Source organism: Eulemur rufifrons, chromosome 7 (assembly GCF_041146395.1).
Source record: "Eulemur rufifrons isolate Redbay chromosome 7, OSU_ERuf_1, whole genome shotgun sequence".
In the NCBI taxonomy this organism is placed as follows: Eukaryota; Metazoa; Chordata; class Mammalia; order Primates; family Lemuridae; genus Eulemur; species Eulemur rufifrons.
In genome coordinates, this window is record NC_090989.1 from 119465384 (window position 1) to 119481681 (window position 16298).

The 16298-nt window shown below is 35.6% G+C and overlaps 1 protein-coding gene and 1 non-coding gene across 2 annotated transcripts in view; one reads left to right on the forward strand and one right to left on the reverse strand.

Moving 5' to 3' along the window:
* The window catches only part of STAG1 (STAG1 cohesin complex component), a 346671-nt gene that overhangs the window by 41536 nt on the left and 288837 nt on the right, over window positions 1-16298 (forward strand). The gene's annotated exons all lie outside the window — the stretch shown is intronic.
* LOC138388662 (U2 spliceosomal RNA) lies at window positions 2413-2604 on the reverse strand. Its single transcript, XR_011234186.1, has one exon. It is a non-coding gene; the product is annotated as a U2 spliceosomal RNA (small nuclear RNA).

The window sequence follows — 16298 nt, forward strand, 5'->3', positions numbered from 1 at the left end:
AATGATCCTGCACAACAGATTTTTGAAAAGAGGAACCCCAATTTTACAGGTGACTGTACACAGTGCTTGATTTCCCATGCTTTTGTATAGGTTAAAATAACAGGAAAATAAGAAGGTGTGTTTTCTTTCTTTTTTTTTTTTTTTTTACAAGCTTATTTACTAATTTATGATATGAAATAGGATTTTCTCTTTACTAATAAAATTCCTATCTTTTCTTTGCTCTGATTGTAATCACGTTTTTATATATTCCCAAATAAAATGTTTTGCTTAGAGATTCATCTCTATACTTTATTTGGTTTTGATATACCTGGTGTCACAAGTGGAATCCAAGGCGAGCTCACCTGGAGAGATTTGATGGCCCTGGGGACTACCTCCTCCTTGAACCCCCCTCTTCTGTGTGTTGCCTTTATTTTGCCTGGTGAGTCTCTCTCTAAGATTGAACTCCCATTTCTTGTGGTCTGAATTCTCCAGTTTTACCTGGGATTCGATTTCTAAGGGGTTTTTCCCCTCTTGTTTGTGTGAGGGTGTTTCCCCCTCCTCTTTATGAGAGACCTTTTTCCTCCTGTCAAAGAAGGGTTTGATGTCCTTTCTGGTGAGTATGTACTCTTTGCTCACTAGGTTTTTATTTTGGTTTCTGTGTATTCATCATTAAAGCAAGTCACCTAGATAAATTTATTTACAAAATGGGCTCTCAAAGTTCAATGGCATGCCAAGGTAAGCCCCCATTGGGGATTCCAGCTGGGATATTTTTAAGTATTATGGTCCATCATCACATAGACCAATTTTACTAAAGATAACTTAGGATTATAATGGCCTTCCTATGGTTCTTTTGACCTTCCTAAACTTGTTTTTTCTCAGAAACAATTAGAAGGCCACAGCCACAAAATAAAATAAAACAATCTAAATGGGACATATACCTTAATTTGTGTCTGAGGCATCTAAATGCATTCAAGAATCAAAATTCGCCTTGCTCCAAAATATTGTCTCTAAGTTACCTGACAAAGATAAAAAATAAAAGGACATAAAGGCCTTAAAAGCTCAATCTTTTTGTTTCTCAGGCACCAGTTACTGTCTCTTTTCTCTACTTTCCAAACTTCCCTTTTTTTGTGGTTTTTTTTTTTTACTTTCAAAAACTTTCCTCTTGTGATAATTCTTCCCCTCTTATTCCTCCTCCTCCTGTTTTCCAACTTCAGCCTATAAAAACATGTCCCTTTAAGGTTAGGCCCTCTAATGATCCTTGGCTATAGCCAAGGAATTTTGTAAGGTTACTGAGGTCCCTTATTGTTCTGCTGATGAATTTTACATTATATTTCAAGCTTACCAGCCTGGCTTCTTTGATCTTTACCAACTTGTTCACATGCTTGTGGGAGAAGGCCAGGCCCAACACTGAATGGCAAAAGCTTATTGGACCCAGCCCCAACAGGATTTAGGGAAACTTGTCCCCTCTTCCCCAGAATCTTCCCTACAATATGGGAATAGTCTATACGACTACTAAAAAAAACTTACATAAGGCCCCCCTTGGAGCATTTCCTAAAGCCATAGATTGGAATAAAATTCAACCTTGTACCCAGGAGCCAAATGAACCAATGCATAACCATTATACCAGACTCCAGGTTGTATTCAGAGAAAACACTGGCCTTCCCATGGATCTTGACTTTACTATAGTCGCCCTTAAGTCTATGTTAATGGTCTCTTTCAAGAACTTTCTCAGTTAAAAGTGCTTGCCTGGAGTGGTAGACTATACCAACCCCTTGTTAACTTCATAAATCAGTTGGCTCACACCCTACCCCCCCCCAAAAAAAAACCAATAAAAAGAAGGCTACTAATCCTCCAATTATGACAGATAAATGCTCCCAGAGAAAACATTTGAGAATGAGTTTCACCACTCTAATCGACAAAAGCTACCTCCTGATGTTTGTCTTTATTGTAAACAGTCTGGCCACTGAAAGAAGAACTATTATAAACTTTAGCCATCTGAACAGTCTTCTTCACTTAACTTTTTGGCTTCTCCTTCCTAATGAAGGGGCTCCGAGAACATCTAGGGGCTTTTTCCAGTCTTTTCTCTTAATCACTTTAGGAAACCACTCTTCAAATTAGCAGTGAAATCCTGACTATTCGTTGTCAATCATGACTACCCTGTTGGTGCTCAACCCCACCAATCTCAACCGGCTCTGCCTTGGAATAATAAAAAGATTCCAGTGGTGGGAGTTTGTAATAAACCATTGACAGATTTTCTGTCCTGGCTCATTATTTTTCACCTTGGGCATTTACAGGATACCCATTGCTTCTTACTGGTAGAATCTGCTTCAGCTCATTTATTGGGACAAGTCTTTTTAAAAAAAAAAAAAAATACCATGGTGACATCTCTTTCTCCTGAAAGGGAGAAATAATTTTGTGTTTTTAAACCCTGGGTAGCAGTGCTCTGTTCCTAGAGGTACTGCAATACCAGGTTGGATGTGTGGAGTGGATGGAGCAAGCTCCTATTTCATCTCCCTACTCCAAAAATCCATTTACTATATTGTCCTTGAATAGAGGACATGTCAGATATTAAACTGATAAGAACAGATACTACATATGATCTTAGTAAAAAGGCTGAGAAGTGATAATTTTAGAGTTTGATAAACCCCATGGTCCACTGGATTCTACCAGTGATGTCCTGCTCATTTTTTATGCTGTCTTACACACCAGAGACATCTCTGCTGGCTCCCAAATGCCCTATTGAAACAGATATCTGTCTCTTTATGGGCCACATCATCAATAGACATCGGTAGAATCCACCCACAATCAAAATCCAAATTGATCTAACCAAGTGCTTGCCTAATATTAAATAATATCCCTTGAGCCAGTCTGCCTTACAAGACGTTAGACCCATTGTTTAAGAATACACAACTCAAGGCTTAATAATTTCTTATACTCCAGCCCCTGGAATTCTCCCATTCTCCCAATAAAGAAACCCAGTGGTTGAGGATAAACATTTGTTCAGGATTGCTGTGCTGTAAGTAATATTGTTATTAATACATCCTGTCATCCTATATTCTCAAACCCACATACCTTGATGACTGGCATATCAACTGATAGTAAATTTTTCACTGTAATTGACCTCTATAGTGCCTTCAATATCCTTGTTGATCATGCCAATCAGTATCTAATCACCTTCGCCTGGGAAGGACAACAGTATCCTTGGACTGTATGCCTCAGGGCTATACTGAAAGTCCTTTCCATTTCTCTCAATTTCTGAAGGCTAATTTAGAAGATGTAAGCTTTCCCCAAGGCTCATCCTTAAAACAGTATGTAGATGACTGACTTCGCTGTCTCTCTCACTGAAGCTTGGGAGGAAGACAGGGTTGATTTATTGAAACTTCCAGCCACAAAAAGTCAGAAGATTTCTAAAGAAAAGTTGCTAATACTTATGACCCAAGTTAAATATTTGGGTCATTTGATTTCTGAAACAGGACTACATTTGGACCCTGAATGGATCCAGGGTATCTTGCAGTTCCTTAAACCCAAAACTAAACAGCAACTTTGAGGGTTTGTTAAACTTGTATACTGCTATAACTGGATACCAAACTTTTCTTTGATTGATCAACCCCTGCACACCCTACTTAATATTAAAGAAGAATCTAAAGATAATGGGCCAGGCTCACACCTGTAATCCTAGCACTCTGGGAGGCCAAGACAGAAGATCGCTTGAGGTCAGGAATTTGAGACCAGCCTGAGCAGGAGTAAGACCCCATCTCTACCAAAAATAGAAAAAAATTAGCTGGGTGTGGTGGTGTGTGCCTGTAGTTCCAGCTACTCAGGAGGCTGAAGCAGGAGGATGATTCAGCCCGGGAATTGGAGGTTGCAGTGTGCTAGGACACCACTGCATTCTACCTGGGGCAAGAGAGCGAGACTCTGTCTCAAAATAAATACATAAATAAATAAAGTAAATAAATAAAAATAAAGATAATACATTTAATAAATTTTGAAAAGGACTTTAAAATTCCCCTGCCTCGGGATACCCTAGCTATCAACTCCCTTTCTTTTTGTTTATGAAAAGAAAGGAAATGCCTTGGGTGTCCCAACTCAAAACCATGGAGGTCAGCATTGCCCCATCGGATATTAGAGCCAACAGATGGACCCAGTAGCTCAAAGATTACCTCCCTGGTTGAGAACTATCCCAGTTACTGCCCTACTAGCTAGATCCACTAAAGACATTGTTGTGGGATCTCCTTTAACCACTTTTGATTCACACTGTCAGAGCTCTTCTAAATCACAACACTTACTATGCCTTAGGTTCACTTATACCTCTCTGTCAGTAGTCTTACCTTTTATGAACTTCTTCTGTTAACTCTTCAGCATAGCTCTTTCTTGGTGTAACAGTCTTAATCCTGCTACTCTTACCCTTCCTTCAACGTGAGCCCCCCACCCCCTGCAATGACTGTTTGACTGTCTTGACTTCATTAGATAATGCTAAATTATAATGGTTTACAGATGGATCATATTTAAAGGATGACACTAGTAAATAGTATGCAGAATATGCAGTTACTACTTCTTTGGGGGTTATTGAAGCAACCTTACCTGAGCTTCATACTTACGCCCAACATGCTGAACATTGTACCCTTACTCAGGCTTGCCTCCTCACTAAAGGAAAATCAGCTAATACATATACAAGCAATAGGTACGCCTTTGGGGTTACTCATGATTTTCAACTGTTATAGAAGCAAAGGGGTTTCCTCACTTCCACTGGAGAAGTGGATCCTCTGTATGAGACTTATCGGATGTCATCCAGTTACCAGCTATTTTGGCTAATATCAGAATTCCTGGACATTCAAGGTTAAATTCTATGGAGGCTAGGGGAAATCACCTTGCTGATAATTTTTTAAGAAATGCTGCTATTAAAGCTTCAATCAATCAAATCTCTGTCATGGTCCCACCAAAAGAGCCTTCAAAAGGTGATTTAAGAACAATTACCAAAGTTGTACAAAATTAGGATCCAGAAGCTGAAAAATAAAATTGGAAAAATTATGGCTGCTGGTTTGATGATAAAACTATGGTTTGGACCTGATAACAAACCAGTTCTTCCAAATTCAATAAAATATCTGCTGCTAACTATAGTACATAATTTGACTCCTTGGAGAACTGCCAAATTAATTTCCTTTATAAAACTATTGGTAGGGCAACATAACAAAAGAAAACCTGCTAAAATTGCTTATTTGGCTTGTGCCACCTGTCTTAAATTTAATCCAGTAAAAGCTGTACACACTGTGTCTGGACATTTTAATTTATCGAATAGGCCATTCAGGTTTGGTAAATGGATTTTGTCTAACTACCTCCTTCCCATGGGTATACATATGTATTGGTTATGATCTGTATATTTTCCCATTGCATGGGAGTTTTTCCTTATAGACAAGCCACAGCTTCTGCTGTGTCCAAAATTCTTCTAGAGAAAATTATTCCCATTTGAGGAGCTCCCTTTGAATTTCATAGTAACCAGGGAATCCACTTTACTGGCCATGTATTAGGTCATTAAATACGAAATGTCCGAATTTCAATCAAAAGTGTAGTTTATTATATCTCAAACAAGAAGCAGTACAATTAATCAAAGTATGCACCTAAACTGTCAACACAGTTTTGCCGTCTTAACGGTAGCTTATTTATGCCAGCAACAAAGAAGCCTGCAGAGCCAGTGGAGAAGAAAGCGCAAAAGGCATTTTCCATGGCCTGTTGAGAATTGACTGTTTTTCCTTGCAAGGAGTGGTCCAAAGCATGGAAGAAGTGGTAGTCAGTTGGTGCAAGGTCTGGTGAACGTGGTGGATGACAGAGAGTTTCCAAGTCCAGCCTCTGTAGTTGGAGCAGAATTGTTTGTGCTACATGTGGTCGAGCATTGTCTTGCAAGAGGATTGGCCTGTCTCTGTTGACCAATCTTGGCTGCTTAATCTCAGGCATCCTCATCATTTTATCTCTTTGGTTGCAGTAGACATCTGCTGTAACTGATTGACCAGGTTTCATGAAGCTGTAACAGATAATACCAGCACCGCACTACCAGACAGACCATTAGCTTTTGTATTAGCTTTTTTGATGAATTAGCTTTTTTTTGATGAATATTCAGTTTTGGACTATGTTTCGACACTTCATCTTTATCTAACCATCGTGCTGAACCCTTGGGATTGTCTAAAAGAATCCATTTTTCATCACATGTAACAATACAGTGTAGAAATTGTTCACCTTTATTTCACAACAGCAAAGAAAGGCAAGCTTCTGATGCTTACTTCATGTTTGATGTTTATTTCATGTGGTACCCATCTATCCAGCTTCCTTACCTTGCTGACTTATTTCCAACGGTCCAATATTGTAAGAATAGTAACATCAAACGTTGCTGCTATTTCACATGTAGGTTAAGATGGATTTGCTGCCACTACAGCTCTCAGCTCATCGTTATCCACCTTGGTCTCAGGTCGCCCACGTGGTTGATTTTCAAGATTAAAATCATCAGAATGGAACTTCTCAAATCATCAACATACTGTGCATTCATTAGCCACATCCTTCCCAAAAACTTCGTTGATTTTTTGAGTCATTAGAGCTTCATTGGTTCCACGTCGGAACTCATATTAAAAAAACACCAATTTTTTACTTATCCATGGTTTCACAAAAATTTGTCTTGAATTTGTTTGAATGAATGAGGATGTACCTTCACAACAAGAACAAAAACAACCCGAGAAGTGTCAAAGTGCAATGTCAGAGGTATCAAGTGTCAGAGTTAGTACTTAAGGAAATCGGACATTCCATACTTAATAACCTGATAGTTCTGCATTTTATATTCAGATCTTTGTGTTGAGTAAGTTTTGTGAAAAGTGTAATGTCTTTGTCTAGATTCATTTTTTTTGTTGCCTGTGAATGTCCAGTTGTTCCAGCATTATTACTTGAAAAAACTGTGTTTTTCCCATCGTATTGCCTTGCTCCTTTGTCAAAGATCAGCTGAATATATTTTTGTGTGTGTGTTTCTGGACTCTGTGTTCTGTTCCATTGGTCTGTTTGTTCTTTTGCCAGTCCCACATGGTGTTGATTACTGTAGATTTATAAGTCTTGAAGTTGGTAGTGTTAGTTTTCTGACTTTGTTTTACTCCTTCAGTGTTGTGTTGGCTTGTGTCATTGGTCTGTCTGTATAAACCAGGATCTGTTTGTTAATATTTACAAAATAATGTACTGGAATTTTAATTGGAATTGTGTGGACTCTATAGATGCAATTGGGAAGAACATCTTGATAATGTTGAGTCTTCCTATCCACAGACACACAGTGTGACTCTATTTATTTAGTTCTTTGATTTATTTAATCAGAGTTTTGTATTTTTTCTCATACAGACAGATCTTATATATGTTTTGTTAGATTTGTACTTAAGCATTTCATATTTTACACTGCTAATGTAAATGGCATTGAGTTTTTAATTTCAAATTCCACTTGTTCATTGCTGGAATGTAGGAAAGCAATTGACTTTTGTAATTAACTTTGCTATAATGACTTTTTAGTTCAAGGAGTTTTTTTTTGGTCCATTATTTCCGATTTTCTGCTTGACAATCATGTCATCTGGGAACAGAGGCAGTTTGATTTCTCCCTTCCCACTCTGTATACCCTTTATTTCCTTTTTCTTTTCTTTTTTTTTTTTTTGGTCTTACTTAATTAGCTAGGACTATTGTTGAAAAGGAGTGGTGAGAAGGAGCATCCTTGCTTTGTTCCTGATCGTGGTGGAAAAGGTTCCAGTTTCTCACCATTAAATATGATGTACAATGTTAGCTGTAGGTTTTTTTAAAAACATAGGAGTAAAATTTTCCATCTTAATCTTTTTTAAATGTACAGTTTAGTAGTATTTAAGTATAATACATTCACACTGTTGTGTGACCAATCTTTAGAACTCTTCATTTTGCAAAAGTGAAACTCTGTACCTGTAAAACATTAACTCCCTCTCCCTGCAGCCCCTGGCAGTGACCATTCTATTTTCTGTCTCTGAATTTTACTGCTCTACTCTAGGTACCTCATTTAAATGGAACTATAGTATTTATACATTTGTGTCTGGCTTGTTTCACTTAACATAATGTCTTCAAGGTTCATCCATATTGTAGGATGTGTTAGAATTTCCTTCCTTTTTAAGGCTGAATAATATTCCATTTTATGTGTATATATGTATTCCATTTTATGTATATATACCACATTCTTACCCAACAAAGTGGTGAACACATGGGTTGCTTCCACCTTTTGGCTACTGTGAATAATGCTGCTGTGAATGTGGGTGTACAAATATCTCTTCGAGACCTTGATTTCAAGTCTTTTGGGTATATACCGAGAGGTGGATTTGGATCATTGGTGTCGTCTTTAAATTCTTTTGGCAACATTTGTAGTTTTCAATTTACACATCTTTTGCCTTCTTGGTTGAGTTTATTCCTAACTATTTTATTCTTTTTTATGGTATCGTAAATGAAATTTTTTCCTAATTTCATTTTCTAATTGTTCATATTTAGTGTATGGAAACACAGCTATTCATTGGTGATTTTGTGTCCTGCAACTTTGCTGGATTTGTTTATTAGTTCTGAAATTTTTCTTGTGTGAAATTTATTCTACATATAAGATCATGTTATCTGCAAATAGAGATAGTTTTATTTATTCCTTTCCAATTTGGATGCCTTTTATTTTATTTTCCTGCCTAATTATTTTGGATAGGACTTCCAATACTATGTCGAATAGAAATGGTGAATTTTGGGCATCCTTGTCCTATTCCAGATCTTAGCAGACCTTTCAGTCTTTCCCCATTGAGTATAATGTTAGCTGTGGGTTTTTCATTTATCACCTTTTTTTTATGTTGAGGAAATTCCCTTCTGTTTGTAGTTTGTTAAGTGTTTTTATCATAGAAGGATGTTGGATTTTGTCAGATGCTTTTTGTGCATTGAGATGATCATGTGATTTTTTTTTTCTCTCTTTTTTGTTAATCTGGTATTAACTTTTGTATGTAGGATCATCTTTGCATTTGAGGAATGAATCTCACTTGGTTATGGTGTATGATCTTTTTAACATGCTCTTGAGTTCACTTTGCTAGTGTTCAGTCTTGAAACATTTTAAAGAATAGTTATGTTTTTTATATAATGCCAATTTTAATAAATGGTAGGGGCTATATTCATTTTATAGATAGTTTGTATAGCCTGGTATTTCACTTTTTATTTATAACCTTATGCTTCTGTACTACTTTGTTTGGATTATGCCTGAGTTAAGGGAGTGTATTGTTCTGTAAGGCTACAGGGAGATCTATAATATAATTTATGGGTTTAATTTCACATATTAAAGCTGCTCATTTAAATCATACCATTAAATATTGACGGTTGTTTGATATAATTTTCAATTCTAGTATAAAAGATACATATTCTGCAACTAGGGCACAGGTAAATTGTCATTTGTAGTATTTCTGAACCATAACTCTCAGATTAAAAGTAATTTTAGTCAGAGATAATACCATAACAACTTTAAATGATTATATTTTCCTCAGTGAAATTCAATTGATGTTTCATATATATACATATGTATATACATGTAGTCAGCTCTTCATATCTGTGGTTTCTGTGTCAGTGGATTCAACCAACCATGGATTGAAAATATTTGGGGAAAAAATAGACAGTTGTGTCTTTATTGAACATGTACAGACTTTATTTCCCTTAACATTATTTCTTAAACGATACAACTATTTATATAGCATTTATATTGTATTCGGTATCATAAGAAATCTAAAAATGATTTAAAGTATACAGAAGAATGTGCATAGGTTATTTTCAGACACTACACCATTTTATATAAAGGACTTGAGCATCTGTGGATTTTGATATTGTGGAAGTGGGGAGGTTTTGGAATCAATCCCCCATAGATATTGAGGAATGACTGCATATGCACACACACACACACACCACACACACACACACACACACACACACACTTTTATAAATATACATACATACATACATAAATGATAAATATTTCCTTTATGTATTTATTTACCACTAGTTAAAATTTTTTGGTATTATAACATTCAACAGTTGGTTTTCTTCTCTCATTATATATAAGTGTAAGTCTTTCATCTTTATCTTGGACAAACTTTATATGTTGATGTGTCTGCTTAAAATTTAAAAATATTTTGTTTATAATTTTACAGGAAAACATAAATGAGGATTTATCCCTTTAGTGCCATTCTTTTTGGCTTGGCTCTCTCACCTTTCCTTCCCACTGCATCAGAACTACCTCCTTTCCCCTCCCCAAATTCATGTAAATAGATAGTATTACATACTACTATGTATTTTTCTCTCTGCTCATATAATCTTTTAGTTATTTATATTCCTACTTAGATATATAGGCTTTTTGTGATGATTTAAAAAAGGGGATTGCTATACATACTTCTTTGCAACTTTTTAACTAATTACATCTTGGAGGGAATTTCCCCATCTAAGGTGTAACTCTAATTTATTCTTTTCATGACTCCAGAATGAATACTTCATGTTGTGTTGTATAAAATTTATTTAGCCATTCCAACATTTATAGAAATATACTCCATTTCCAGTTCTTTGTTATTTTAAACAATGTTGCATCTCGTACTATAGTCCGTCCTTTGGGATGCTTTCTTTTCCCATGTGATAGATTTCCAGGAGTAAAATTGCTGGGTTAAAGGGCTTTTATATTTTTCATTTCAGTAGATGTGCCAAATTGCTTTTCCACCAGCAGTGTGTGAGAATTCTTTCTTGTACATCCCTGCCAGCAATAGAGTTACTGCTTTTTAAAAGTTGCCAGCCCAATAGGTATAACATTATGTCTCATCGTTACTTTTAATTTCCTTGGCAGTTGTGAATTTGAACATTTTTTCCTTATATGTGTAGACTTTTGGTTCTCTTTTTTGAACTAGTTTTTGCTCTCCCGTGTTCAAATAAAGTTTGTCCAAATTTTATTTGAGTTTTTTGTCTTTTTTGTATTGCAAAAGCTCATTGTGTGTTAAAAACATTACCTGTGTTGCAAATGTTTTTTTTTTTATTTTTCCCGAGTTACAAAAACTTAATTTTTAAATATGAATTTCTGTATAGTTTCTAGTTTTGAGTAGTGAAGACATTATCCAGACTCTTTTCCTACAAGGTTTTTATTTTTTACAATTCACATTCACATTCATCTTCAGTTTCTTTTTGTATGTTGGATACCATTATGGTATCTACTTTTTCTTCTAGAAGATTACCAGCACTTAAAAAAAAAGTAACAGCCATCTATTTCCCACTGACTTGAGTGATTGTCTGATTTTATTTAAAAATTTCATATTTGTGGAGATCTTTTTCTAAGTTGGGTACTATTTTGTGTATATATTCATCTGTTTCTATATTAATATTATATTGACTTATTTTCTGTGACATTCTAATATGTTTTGTTGTTTGAAGCAGTTTCCAACTTACTCTTCTTTTTCACTGTTGGCTGTTCTGCAGCATTTGTTCTTATGTAAAAGCTTTATCATTTTTTCCTTAAAAATGTAACAAAATAAAAATCCTTTAGATTCTAATTTGAATTACATGAAATTAATGAGTTAATGTAGGGGACAGTTGACACTTCTATGATAGTGCTTTACAAATAATATGGAAGTGTTTATGCCTTTTTATAAGAATGTATAGTTTTTTTATATTAGTGCCAACTTACTAAACTTATTCAAAAGTCTTATATAGGCACTGTTACTGTTGAGAATTATTTTAATCTCACTTCCATTTCTAAGATTATTGTCTCAGTTCATGCAGGCTTCTATAACAAAATACCTTAGACTAGGTAATTTATAAGCAACAGAAATTTATTTATGTTCTGGATGCTGGAAAGTCCAAGATCAAGGTGCCAGCATATCTGGTGTCTGGTGAGGGCTTGCTCTCTGTTTCGAAGATGATACTGCCTTGCTGTGTCCTCACATGATGGTTGGGGCAAGGCAGCTCTCTTCAATATTTTTTATAAGAGCACAATTCCATTCATGAGGGTGGAACCCATATGCCTAAATTACTTCTCAAAAGGCTCTACCTATTAAGTACTTTTACATAGGATATTTAGGTTCCAACTAATAAATTTTGGATGTTACCAATATTTAGACCATAGCAATTACTGTTTTCCAGTAGAAAAAGCTGTTGGTTTTTGTATGTAGTCATGTACCATATAATAATGTTTTGGTCACTGATGGACCACATATATGATGGTGGTCCCATAAGATTATAATGGAGCTGAAAAATTCCTGTGGCCTAGTGATGTAGCTGTCATGATGTCACAGTGCAATGTATTGCTCACATGTTTGTGGTGATGCTGGTGTAAAGAAACCTACTGCGCTATCAGTCCTATAAAAGTATAGCACATACAATTATGTATAGTGTATAATACTTGATAATGACAATAAATGACTATGTTACTGGTTTATGTATTTATTATACTATACCTTTTATCATAATTTCAGAGTATATTTCTTTTACCTATTAAGAAAAATGTTAACTATAGAATAAGCCTGGGCAAGTCCTTCAGGAGGTATTCCAGAAGAAGGCATTGTTATCATAGGAGATGATAGCTCCATGGATGTAATTGCCCCTGAAGAACTTGCAGTGGGACAGGATGTGGAAGTGGAAGACAGTGATATTAATGATCCTGCCCCTGTGTAGGTCCAGGCTAATGTGTGTGTTTGTGTTTTAGTTTTTAAAAAAAGTTTAAAAAATAAAAACAAACAAATAAATAAATTTAAGATAGATAAAAATGTACAGAATAAGGATATACAGAAAAAATGTTTTTCTACAGCTATACAGTGTGTTTGTGTTTTAAGCTAAGTATTACTACCAAAGAGTCAAAAAGTTAAAAAGTTTATAAAGTAAAAAAGTTACAGTAAGCTAAGGTTAATTTATCAAAGAAAAAAATTTTTTAAATTAGTGTAGCCTAAATGTGCAGTGTTTATAGTGTTACAGGAGTGTATAGTAATGTCCTAGGCCTTCACATTGACTCACTACTCACTCACTGACTTAATCAGAGTAATTTCCAGTCCTGTAAGCTCCATTAATGTTAAGTGACCTACACAAGTGTACATTTTTTAATCTTTCATACTGTACTTTTAGTGTACCTTTTCTATATTTAGATATATTTAGATTCACAAATGCTTACCATTGTGTTGCAGCTGTGTACAGTATTAAGTATAGTAATATGCTGTACAGGTTTGTAGCCTAGGAGCAATAGGCTATACCATCTAGGTTTGTGTAAGTATACTCTGTGATGTTTGCACAACGGGGAAATCACCTAATAACACGTTTCTCAGAACATAACTCATCATTAAGTGATACATGACTGTATTTCTCTAACCATCAACTAATGAATGGGTAAACAAAATGTGGTATATTTAGACAATGGAATATTACTTAGCTATAAAAAGGAATGAAGTACTGATTCATGGTACAACATGGATGAATGTTGAAAACATTTTGCTAAGTGAAAGAAGCCAAGCACAAAAGTTCATGTAGTATATGATTCCATTTATATGAAATGTTCAGAATAAGCAAATCCAGAGAGACAGAAAGTAGATTAGTGATTGTCAGGGACTAGGGGTGGGGAGGGTAAGGAGTGACTGCTTGGGTATGGGATCTCTATGTGGTATGGTGAAAATGCTCTAGAATTAGATAGTGGTAATGGTTACACAACTTTGTGAATATACTAAAAAGTACTAGATTGTATAGTTGAAAAGGGTGAATTTTATGGTATGTGCATTATATGTCAATTAAAAAAATAGTGACGGTAGTTCATTCAGTTAGGGTTGAATTTGGCATTAGGTAACAGAAAACCAGACTGCACTGGCTTTATAAAACAGAGCTTTATTTCTCCTACATGATAAACAGAGTATTGCTAGTATTGATTTACTGGCACAGGGATATCAGAGCAGATGTCTCCATGATTAATTCTTGGCCTCTCCCTCATGTTTGCATGTGGCTGTCACGGCTCCAAGGATTGGAAGAAATAGGACAGGGAAGCTACATTGACTAGACCAGGGACTCCAAAGCAGTCTTCACATCTCACTAGCTGGACCATACCATACAGTCACTCTCATCTGGATGTTGGTTTGGGACTTGATGACAGTGGGGAATGAGATTTGGTTAAGAAAGTTTCTGCCACAGTCACCTTTCCTATCGAGATCCTCCTTCCTTTTTTTTTTTAAATTAATTAATTTATTTTTTGAGATAGGATCTCACGCTGTTGCCCAGGTAAGTGCAGTATAGTGAGTGTCATCATCATAGCTTGTTGCAATCTCAAACTCCCATGCTCAAGCAATCTTCCCACCTCAGCCTCCCTAAGTGCCCGGATTATAGGCCTGAGCCACCGCACCCGGCTAGTATCGGTTTGTTAATCTCAACTATGTTTAAGTAATTTTCATAGTTGACTCGTTTTTTTTTTCTCTTAAAGTTCTCTATGTTTTCGGAGATTGTCTGTAGCATTTTGTTTTTAATGAAACAGGAAGAGGGAACCAATTATGCAAGGTTCCATTTAGTTTTTTTAAAAAATATCTATGTTACACCTGCACTCGAATGTTTATCACAGCACAATTCACAGTTGCGTCAACCTCAGTGCCCATCGGTTCATAAGTAGATAAAGAAAATGTATATATATACGCCATGGAGTACTACTTAGCCGTAGAAAGGAATGAAATAATGTCTTTCCCAGCAACTTGGATGGAACTAGAGACCATTATCCTAAGTGAAGTATCTTGCGAATGGAAAAACAAACACTACATATTCTCACTAATAAGTGGGAGCTAAACTACGGCACACATGGGCACAAAGAAATGTAGAGGACATTGGAAGCTAAGAAGCAGGGAGAGTGAGAGGGGAATGAGGGATAAAAACTTACCTATCCAGTACAATGAACACTGTCCTGGTGATGAGCAAACTGAAAGCCCTTCACACTTCAGCATTGTACAAAACAGTGGTGTCCCTTGGTATCGATGTAACACAAGCATTTGTACCCTCTTAATATTTTGAAATAAAAAAGAATAGCTTAATTGAGTTAGAATTGACATACAATAAACTGTACATATTTAAAGTGTATAATTTAAGTTTTGACCTAAGTGTACATGGTTATATACATGATTATGATTATGGAAAACATCAATCACTACAATCAAAATACTTATTTTAAAAAATCAACTTTATTTAGGAATAGTATCCTCACAGTATGTTCATTTTAAGTGTACGTTTTTAGTTTTGATAAATGTATAGAATTTTGTAACCACCACCATCATAGTCAAGATGAAAACATTTCTTAGCACTCCAGAAAGTTCCCTTGTGACACTTCCCAGTCAGTCACCCTCCACAACTCTAATCTCAGGCAACCACAGTTCTGCTTTCTGTCATTATAGGTGACAGAATTTTTTCTATAGAATTTTATATAGATGGAATGTACTATTTTTTTTTTCTGGCTTTTTGTGGTGAGCCACATATCCTTTAAGAGTCATGCGTGTTTTAGCATGTATTAATAGTTCATTCTTTTTTCATTGGTTAGTAGCATTCATTGTGTGGATATATTCCAGTCTGTTTAATCACTTGTTTTTTGACTTTTAGGTTGTTATTAATTTAGAAATATTTTGAATAAATCTCTTTTTGAACATTTGTGAACAAGTCTTTATATGGATATGTTTTCATTCCATGTCTCCTTCAGTCTACGTTGCTTAAAAGTGTCATTTCCCTATATGGCAACATTACTATATATATATATATATTTTTTTTTTTTTTGGTGACAGAATCTCACTTTGTTGCCCGGGCTAGAGTGAATGCCGTGGCATCAGCCTAGCTCACAGCAACCTTAAACTCCTAGGCTCAAGTGATCCTCCTGCCTCAGCCTCCCGAGTAGCTGGGACTACAAGTGCGAGCCATAACGCCTGGCTATACATTACTATTATTATGCCTAAGAAAAATAACAATAATTTCTCACTATAGTATAATATCTAGCTTGTATTGAAATCTACCCAATTGATGTCAAGTCTTTTATGGACATTTCCTCCCCTCGCTTGTGTGTTTGTTTGTTGGGGGTAGAGGCAGGGGTGGACCAAGTCAAGGCCTATGGTTGTTATGTCTCTGATCTCTTTTTATCTAAACTAACTTTTCTTTTTCTTTTCCCTCTAAGACATTGACTTTTTTAATAGACAAGGCTGCTAATTTTGTAAATGTCCCAACTTCTGTTTTTTCCTAATCGTTTCATAGATGTTTTTTAACTTGTTCATATATCTTCTGTACTTCCAGTAAACTGAAAATTAAGTTTAAGTGCT